The sequence below is a fragment of the Chiloscyllium plagiosum genome, chromosome 6 (genome assembly GCF_004010195.1).
Source record: "Chiloscyllium plagiosum isolate BGI_BamShark_2017 chromosome 6, ASM401019v2, whole genome shotgun sequence".
Lineage (NCBI taxonomy): Eukaryota > Metazoa > Chordata > Chondrichthyes > Orectolobiformes > Hemiscylliidae > Chiloscyllium > Chiloscyllium plagiosum.
In genome coordinates this window covers 3477875-3488045 of record NC_057715.1, presented here as the reverse complement: position 1 = coordinate 3488045, position 10171 = coordinate 3477875, and the positions used below count along the sequence as shown (strand labels likewise).

Here is a 10171-nt window from a genome sequence, read left to right as displayed (position 1 = left end):
CAGGACTTATACACTTACTGGTAAGGTTCTAGGGAGTGTTGCTGAACAAAGAGACCTTGGAGTGCAGGTTCATAGCTCCTTGAAAATGGAGTCGCAGGTAGGTAGGATAGTGAAGAAGGCATTTGGTATGCTTTCTTTTATTGGTCAGAGTATTGAGTACAGGAGTTGGGAGGTCATGTTGCAGCTGTACATTGGTTCGGCCACTGTTGGAATATTGTGTGCAATTCTGGTCTCCTTCCTATCGGAAAGATGTAGATGTTGTGAAACTTGAAAGGGTTCAGAAAAGATTTATAAGGATGTTGCCAGGGTTGGAGGATAAGAGCTACAGGGAGAGGCTGAACAGGCTGGGACTGTTTTCCCTGGAGCGTCGGAAGCTGAGGGGTGACCTTATAAAGGTTTACAAAATTATGAGGGGCATAGATAGGATAAATAGACAAAGTCTTTTCCCTGGGGTCTGGGAGTCCAGAACTAGAGGACATAGGTTTAGGATGAGAGGGGAAAGATATAAAAGAGACCTAAGGGGCAACTTTTTCACGCAAAGGGTGGTATGTGCAAGGAATGAGCTGCCAGATGATGTGGTGGAGGCTGGTACAATTGCAACATTTAAGAGGCATTTAGATGGGTATATGAATAGGAAGGGTTTGGATGGATATGGGCCGGGTGCTGGCAGGTGAGACTAGATTGGGTTGGGATATCTGGTCGGCATGGACGCGTTGGACCGAAGGGTCTGTTTCCATGCTGTACATCTCTATGACTCTGTGACTCTATGACCTGCTGCGCCAGACCAGTTTAACAACCCCATATTCTCTGAGATCCACCTGGCTGACCTCATTACAATCACTACATGAAGGACATTATATATTTTTTCTTAATTTTATTAAAAGTACAAGTTACAAACAAACAGTAAACATTAAACATCAGTTCACAAGGAACAGCAATTTACAGGTGAAAGGGGCGGTGAAGCCAGACCACCAGACCCCACGAGCAACCAGTCCTCAGGGCAAAGGGGGACGAACCTCAAATCCCAGCTTATCATATCAAAAAGGAAATGGTGTACCCAATCACATACAGACAGTCCAATAAACTGAACAATAAACCAGTATATATAACACAGACACCCCTGGCAACCCAGCAACCCACCCGTCCTTCCCACCTTCCGACCACTCAAAGGTAGCCCATCCTTACGCCCCTTCTGGCTCTCAGTCTGTCCCATGCCGAGTGCTATATTTGGGAACAATTTTGGACCTATTTAAAAATGCATCCTTGAACATAGAAGTAAAATGTTAAATGAGGACTGAAATTTTTTGGAAACTATCTCAATTACAAAGTTCATGAAGCTGATTGTGTTGAGAAAAAAAAACAAGCAAAAAAAGTTTATTGATGTGATAGAATGAATAAGTGTAAATAGTCATTTGGCAGCGTACTATTTAAGTATTGCTGAAAAGACAGGTTTTGCCAAAGATTTTCATCTTGCACTGATTAGGGGATTTCACAAGAAAAACACATTCAAGGGGAAAACCAACATTTAGATATTTTCTGAATCAACCTGTACAGAGAAATGACACACCTCTAGAGTGGGTGGAACTTGAACCCAGGTCTCCTGGCTAAGAAATAGGGTTATTTCCATTGTACCAAAAGAAACCAATGTTGATACTGTATGTGAAGAGAGTGCTGATTGGCTGACAAATGGACTCTGATTGGTACAAGTGTTGTCATGAAGAATGTACCCAATAATATTGATAGACAGTTAACAGCCAGACTTTGCTCATTTTAAATTAAGAGTGTTAACTCTGATTGGTCAGAGGATTGTTCTGAGAAATGAAACAACAAATTTTGTCACCTATTTTGTGATATGGAGCCTATGTATCTGGCATCACATCAGCACTGAAATTCATATACCGGATTACCCGTTTGTGCAATAGGCAGGATATCTCTTTAGCTTTACAGCAGCATTTTGTTAGTGACAATTGCTAAATCTTGGTGAAGTTTTACCTAAAGTGGTAACTGTTAGAAGCAGAATCACACTAATAACATCCTAAACACAGTGAGCTCTGAGAATGTTTTTACAAAATGAACACATCAGTATCCATATTTTGGATCTATCCTGAAAAGCTTTCTTGCTTTGGAAACTAAAGCAAGTTCCACTCATCTCATGGAGTTCCACTTGAATATCTGGTAGATGTATATGCTATGCTTCCTAGGTATGTCAATAAGTGGGGTTGTATTATCCTTAGTATGCAATATTGCATCATCCTTAAAATAACTGGATATGATGTTTGACATTATTAAATAATCCAATTGCATTGTATGTGGTCTGTTCTGCCACAATTGGCTTCCTTTAAATCTCACGAATTGCGACTAAAAAAGATCAGTGCATACTGGTAATCTAGCCATGAATGGGACATTCCAATTCACCAAGTAGAATATATTAGGCAAACTGGCAGTATAGTGTGATTCTACAAATGCATGGAATTGATGAAACTTTGAGACAATCTCTCATTATCAGTATCATGGAGCACCACTTGTTGAAGTACATGTCTTTCGGGATGTGTCACGGGGAGTTGTTGGTGCTAGCTCCCAAGGCATTTTAGTTGTAAATGTGTGTTCTACTGTGTTTTCAAAATGCATGATATTACAGATTACAAAAATGTTTGGTCACTTTATACTCTCAATATGGTGTATGAGACTAACAGTATGGAAAGCCTGACCATCTAAAATTTGTCTTTCAGCTGGTTGCATCCGAACCTCATTGAGGTGTTTCACATTGAATAGAATATCCTTCACTGTCATGTGTAGTTCAGCACACAAATGCAGGAGTACAGTGATAAGTTTTACAATGTTGCCTCTTATAGCGACATCTTAGGTACAAGTACCCAGGTAGAATTCTTAGATACTCAATGTACCTTCTCAGCATTGCTGCCAGTGTTGTGGTATTGTACTGTCTTGTTGGTCACCTGTGTTTTGTTGTGGGGTCTGGCTTGACCTTTAGAAACAAACTTCCTTTACACATGTACCCAATGTCCCTCTGGACCATATGCTTTACAGATAGCAGAACAAACTGGACAGCTTTTCAGGAGATACAACCAGCCACATCTGTTACAGTTTGTTGGTTGGTGCACTTCACAGGTTATAGCAATATTTCCTGAATCTATAACATATACTTGCTATAGGCTTACCAATATGACAGTAATACGTCAATGGGACGGCCCCTTCTTCAGACCAAAATTTCCTTCCTGAAGACTATGATTGATGTCAACTCGATTGATGTCTAGCTGTGACAATTCATCTTTGGAAAAGTCATACTCTTGTCCTTTACTGCAGCATCTTGCAATAAACTGGCCAATGGACTCTTGGGTTTGTGATCTGTATGACATGAATCAAAGACTGACATTAATTCTCATCTTGAGACTGTCTTCAAAAACTTTCCAGATGTTTCGCATTGTCCATGGAAAGATTGTATGTGTTAATGACAAGCAAAAGTTTGAAAGCTATTTTCTTGAGACCATCTAACTGCCTGTTTGTTTGAACAGTTTTAATTCAGTAAGGCTGTCACTGGATCACTAATTAATCATGGGTTCCCTGATATCCATGAGTCTGCTTTAAAACCATTGCAATGTACCATTATAAGCTGTGGTTCAATGATTTATTTCAATGTAAATTAAAACTGTTCTTTCCTTAATAATAAAGATCTTGCTCATGTTGTTATGAGAGACTGTTTATGTCAACTGTAATGAACTGAGCATTCTGGTCACCCAGCTGAACTGCAATGATTTTGTGTCCAAGCTGAAGAGTGCAAATCAGCCTTTTTTTGAAAAAAAAGACAATTCTTGAAATGTGTATTTTGAACGAATTGACATTCCAAAAAAAAAGTATTTGTTTTCTTGGCAGTTAATGCCAAATCTACAGATTTGTAAAGTTATTTGTACTCAGCATAAATGATGCAGTTTAAGGGTAATCCTTCTCTCTTTGTCCACATTCTCCCTTTGCCAAGGCTGTTGTCCAGTTGCCCAGTAATTAGTTTTCCAAACAGCCATCACCAAGATATTAGACTGTTTTTTTAATATAAATGTCCACCATTGCTACCAGGCTGTGAATTTTGCTTCAACAGAGTGTTTTACCTGATGTCGCTATGGTTATATTATTTCCTGTAGTTTAAGAAAGTGGGCAAAGATATATGACATTGAAGAATCCAATATCGCATCTGTTATGTATAGCTATAGATTCCTCAAGCACACATGAATCTGGGTTAATATTAAGCTATTAGGTTACAACAGAGGTACACGATTCCAGTGTAGTGTCATGTTTCAAATGATGTGGAGGTGCTGGTGTTGGACTGGGTTGGACAAATTTAAAAATCACACCACACCAGGTTATAGTCGAGAGTGTGTGGCTGGGAAAGCACAGCAGGTCAGGCAACATCTGAGGGACAGGAGAATCAATGTTTCAGGGATAAGCCCCATTCCCGATGAATTCTCCTGCTCCTCGGGTGCTGCCTGACCTGTTGCGCTTTTCCAGCACCACACTCTCGACTCTGATCTCCAGCATCTGCAGTCCTCACTTTCTTCACACCAGGTTACAGTCTAACACGTTTATTTGAAGCTACCTGAAGAAGCAGCAGTGTTCCAAAAGCTTTTACTTTCAAATAAACATGTTGGACTATAACGTCATGTCATATGATTTTTAACCATGTTTCAAATGTTTAGAAGTAATATGGAATATGAGATCTTTATGCCCTCAGGTGACATGATATGATGTAGCAATGTTATTTTGACCGTGTTGCTTAAAGGTATCCCGACATAAATACCAAGAGACATCACACAACGTTTCTGGCTGAAAACAAATAGAATCCAAAGGTGAATGAACTGCCACTAAATTATCAATATTTATTGTCCAATGTTCAATTGATCCTGCAGAGTATTTGCTATAAAACTAGCTACAGAAATCAGTCACAGCTCACAAGGAAGGCACGTAAGATTTATCTGAAAAAAAACTTGCCTTGGGGTATCACAAAATGCTTTACAGTTAATAAAGCTCCGTAATGTAATGCAAGAAAGTAACAGCCAATTTGCATGCAGCAATGTCCCACAAATAGCTGTGATAATGACCAGATAATCCACTTTTCAATTATGTTAGTGAATGGATAAATATTGGTCAGAATACCAAGGAGAACTACCTTAGACAAGAAATTAGTCATGTAGCAAATCATAATACAGACTGTAATAGGCAACACATTTAGCCGTGTCTGCAGAATTGAAGGCACAGCTGTAAACTAGGCATGTGACCAGTACTATAGCTGAATAATGCAGTATGAGGTCTTCCTGCTGAAGTTAAATGGGGCCTATTCAGTTGTGTGATCCTCCTAGGGCCTCACATGCATGTACTTATAGTGTGATGTAAGTAAGGGAAGCATTTGGTTTGTTTTTCCCTTGATATGCTACTGTACATAACAGAATTGTGGCTGTGAGTATGTGTATATAAAATATTTTATGAATAATGTATAGTTTTAAAATTAAAAATAATTTCCATTGGCCATACCTGTACATCAAAATATATGAATAAAGAATGATTTCTTCCCAAATTCCTCAAACCAAAAGAACTATCAATACATTGGCCCAAACCTTCTATTCAGGGTTAATAAATCCATTTCTAATACAGATCAGATGAAACATTTGCAAAGTCATGTTATTTCAGACCCATATTCTGATGGAGTATCCTGCAATTACTCACTTGTGGGAAATATTTATGGAAGCCACTTTAATGTGTTTTACTTACACAGCTAGTAAAGACCTAAGCACTTTGTAAAGTCTCTAAGAGAAAATAAGTGCGTAATTAAGTAGGTGAGGAGGTAGGGTGGCAGGTGCATGAGTGGGGTAGTATATCGAGTTATTGAGTGAATGGACTGACCTGTGGTTAACGAGGAAAGGTTAGCAGATGAGTAAGTGGCTTGGTGACAGGTGGGTCTGCTAATAGGATATGTTGAGGATGGGGTATGGCATTGGGTACTGAGGTCAATTAATACTGGTTCAAGACTGAGTTAGATGTCATTGAGGTAGTTGGGGTTCAGAGGATTATTGTGAATGATTTGTGTGGGACAGCTCATATGTATGGTTGGTGAGGCTTTCATCCATCTAACAATGCTTCATTAACTGTCCTAGTTAACCAAACTGAACACTCCAAAGGGTCAGTCTCAAACTCAGAGCTGAAGTTATTTTAAGAGGGTTTCAGCAGGTGTCAAATTGCCTATTTGACATTTAAACTTCCCAAGTAATTCCTTTTTAGTTAGCGCATCAAGACTTTCAAAGGATCCCAATGCACATCACCCATGGTACATCTAATCTCTGACCATCTGCAGACCAGAATGTCTGAGTTATAACCTTCTCTTATTAACTATTATGGTACGTGGTGTGGGAACATTTTTACATTTTGCCCTGCTGCTTATCCTAGTAAAGGGAGAAGTTGTTCATTTTTCAACTTCCTAACCATACAGCCCTTCTTTGAACCCAGTGGGATGCATGAGTGAGATAATGCTTGTTAAGTCTTATGGTTACCTTTACAATAGAAGGCAGGTCTACTTTCTTGCTTTGCATATCAGGTCACTCTGCATCTACACATTCCATATATGCACAGTCATCAAAATAGTTATGACTTCACTCCTGGACACAATAACACCTTGTGGAACAGCACTTTCATAGCTTGCTAATTGGAGCACAAAGTTTTTTAGAATTCCACAATAACTTCCTTAAAGGTTGAGCTTAAGATCTTGCTCAGGTCGGATTTGTCACCCTGCAGGATCAATATCTTAATGATTTAATGGTCTTTGTAGTTCACACAAACTGTTTGACACAATTTACTGTATGAGCTACTGATATTGAACAAGCAAACTGAGTTTCAAACTTTGTGGCTCAGCAGTACCTGGATCCCTTGAATTAAGTTTCCAATGGATATATCGTGTCACCACTGATTCCATTACGTCACAATCTCTATGGAGAGTCAATAATGATAAACAAGTATTTACATTTCAAGAGTTGAAAAGTGTGGCACTGGAAACCCACAGCATCTGAGGAGCAGGAGAGTCAATGTCATGGGGGTAAGCCCTTCAACTTTCAAATTTCCAGAGCCAACCTCAAAAGAATAGCAAAAGAAAGCTTCAGATTTGAAGACTTTTCTTCTAAGTAATACACAAAGATGCAATATTGATTAAACACACGTAAGCTAACTTTACCAATTACCCCCAAGTGACATTCATAGCATGCTCTGCATAGAAGTACGTAATAAAGAACACAGTCCACACTCACTCACTAAAAATTAATGTCTCCACATTTCAATAAGGCATAGCGTCAAATTAATTTTTTAAGAATGCTTCCTTCAGATTTTTGGTAACTCCCATTCTCAGTACCAGCAGAAAACGCTCACTCCAGTATCTCTCCTCCTGCCCATGTTAGGGCAAATCTCCCAAACTTTGTAGAACACCATGTGTGTCTTTGAGCAGACCCTGCCCTCCCTCCTCCATTCTGGTCCAGCTGCAGCCTTATGTCTTTCAGAGATTTCTCTCCATTTCCTTCCATCCAAAATTATTTCAGAAGCAAGAAGTCTGCCCTCATTGCTGTCAATGAGGACTCCTCCAAAGTAGACTGCTGATGCATATTCCCACCTCATGAACTTTGTCTTGTCAAACTCTCACCACTCCACCACTGGGTCTGTCAAAATCCAGATTTAATGTCCAGCCTCTGACAATAAAGCATCACTTTAGTCAGGGCTGCTGATAGTCCCAGCACTCACTATCACTAATGACTTGTAAATCCCAGAGGTGTGAGATCCAAGAAAGGGGCTGAAGTGCCAACTAATGGACCAACAGGCCAACCCTAAAAATCAGCAGGGAATCAGCCACTGCTTATGCATGAAATCCAGCCTATATTCCATTTAATTGCCTCCATTTGCGCACTGCAATTCTTTCAAATAGTTGCTTGTGCAAACTCCTGTCAGATGCCTTCCAGAAGTTTATATCATTCATAAACAATCCTCTATTCTCTATCCACCATGTTAATGACACCTCAATAAAATTCAGATTAATCAGGCATGACCTGCCCTTCACAAATTCACGCTGATGTTAATCAGCTCATACTCATCCAAGGGCATTGGAAAGTTGGCACTAACCCATTACCCTCCCAGGAGGCACATTACCAATTAACATGTTAATCACTCAATTTGAGAAATATTTTATCTCAGTTTTGACTTTAATATTGGTCAATAGATTTCCAGGTTTGTTGAAACTTGACTTTGAAAGCAAGACATATAGCACAGTAACAATTGAGGTTGACCCATGTTATGGAAATATACCAGTAGATACTCATAGATGTTTGTATGCCACTACTAGGACCAATGTTTACAGTAAATTTGTTGAGCATTCACTCTATTCACTTTGTAAGTTTTTGCTTTAATTTGAAGGTTTGTTCTGTCATATTAAGATGGGTATTGCTGTTTCTGCCTTCCGAAATCCAGATAAGGAGCAACATTGTCAGTTGCAGAACAAGCAACCTACTGTTCGCAAGCCTATAGCTGTACTCCAGAGAGGAGAACAGCAGACATGGTACAGGTCACATGAGGCACTAGTTATCTCACAGGGCCTGAGGTAAAGGTTGAATACCCTTAAACTGTTTAAGCAGCTGTTTTCAGGAAAGTCAGTTTATTCCATAATGTAGTCGTAGTCATCTGCAGCCTCCAGCAGATCTGTTCCTGGTATCCCTGTTCACTATACACTGCCAATGGCTATCAATATCATAGCCACTCTTAAACTTTTCTCCCTATGGATCCTTCCAGGGCTCAGCTGGAGATATATCTGGGATTGCCTATTCAGGAACCCATGAGCGTAAAAAAAGCAGGTGACTGGCAATTTGTATTCCAGGGATGTTAATTATGTCAACATTATAATGGCAGTGACAATGAATTAATGAGTGTGTTGGGTCTGCAGTGGTGCCTGACTTCCTACACTGACAGGGCACCCCACCCTCCTTCAATATAACAGAATATCTTCACCAATTGTAAAGGCTTCAACTCTATCTATGAATCACATAAAAGTCTGACATCATGATTTTGTCTGCCGCAGTACTAGTTTACTGATATGTTTGAACCTTGAGATATAGTTACTGCTGGATTCTCGGTGATGGTGACTTCAAACATACCTGGTAGGACTCCATCAGGAACCCTGCCCTGGAACTTGATCAACATTATAATGAATTCTGTAGGATCCCTCAAACATGGAATCATGCTGACAATTTACATACTGTCCAGATGGATCAAAACATGTCTTCTGTTCTCACCAGCAGCATCTCCAGAATGGTCTTGTATGCTGTGCTCTGCACAATATTAATTAGCAGCAAAATCTAGACCTGCAGAAGGAACAAGGTGAATAGTTCAAACCTTCCCCGAGGAGAGAATGATAGTGAAGGCAATGCACTTCTGGTTATACACATTACTGACTGGGAGACCGGGGAATGTCGCTATTAATGTGAACTGGTCCTCACCCTTAACACCCTTCCACCGACACTCTCATTCGTTTGGCCAAACTGGTCCTCACCCTTAACAATTTCTCCTTCGAATCCTCCCACTTCCTCCAGACCAAAGGGGTGGCCATGGGCACCCGTATGGGCCCCAGCTATGCCTGTCTCTTTGTTGGCTACGTAGAACAGTCGATCTTCCATAATTACACCGGCACCACTCCCCACCTCTTCCTCCGCTACATTGATGACTGCATTGGCGCCACCTCATGCTCCCGCGAGGAGTTTGAGCAGTTCATCAACTTCACCAACACATTCCACCCTGACCTTAAATTTACCTGGATCATCTCTGACACTTCTCCATCTCCATTAATGACGACCGACTTGACACTGACATTTTTTACAAACCCACCGACTCCCACAGCTACCTGGATTACAACTCTTCCCACCCTACCTCTTGCAAAAATGCCATCCTGTATTCCCAATTCCTCTGCCTCCACCGTATCTGCTCCCAGGAGGACCAGTTCCACCACAGAACACACCAGATGGCCTCCTTCTTTAGAGACCGCAATCTCCCTTCCCACGTGGTTAAAGATGCCCTCCAACGCATCTCAGCCACATCCCACGCCTCGGCCCTCAGACCCCACCCCTCCAACCGTAACAAGGACAGAACACCC

General features: G+C 40.5%; 1 long non-coding RNA gene across 1 annotated transcript in view; it reads right to left on the bottom strand.

Moving 5' to 3' along the window:
• The window catches only part of LOC122550435, a 24105-nt gene that overhangs the window by 10652 nt on the left and 3282 nt on the right, over positions 1-10171 (bottom strand). Inside the window, exon 2 of the long non-coding RNA XR_006311851.1 lies at positions 3177-3363. This is a non-coding gene — a long non-coding RNA (uncharacterized LOC122550435). The remainder of the gene's footprint in view (positions 1-3176; positions 3364-10171) is intronic.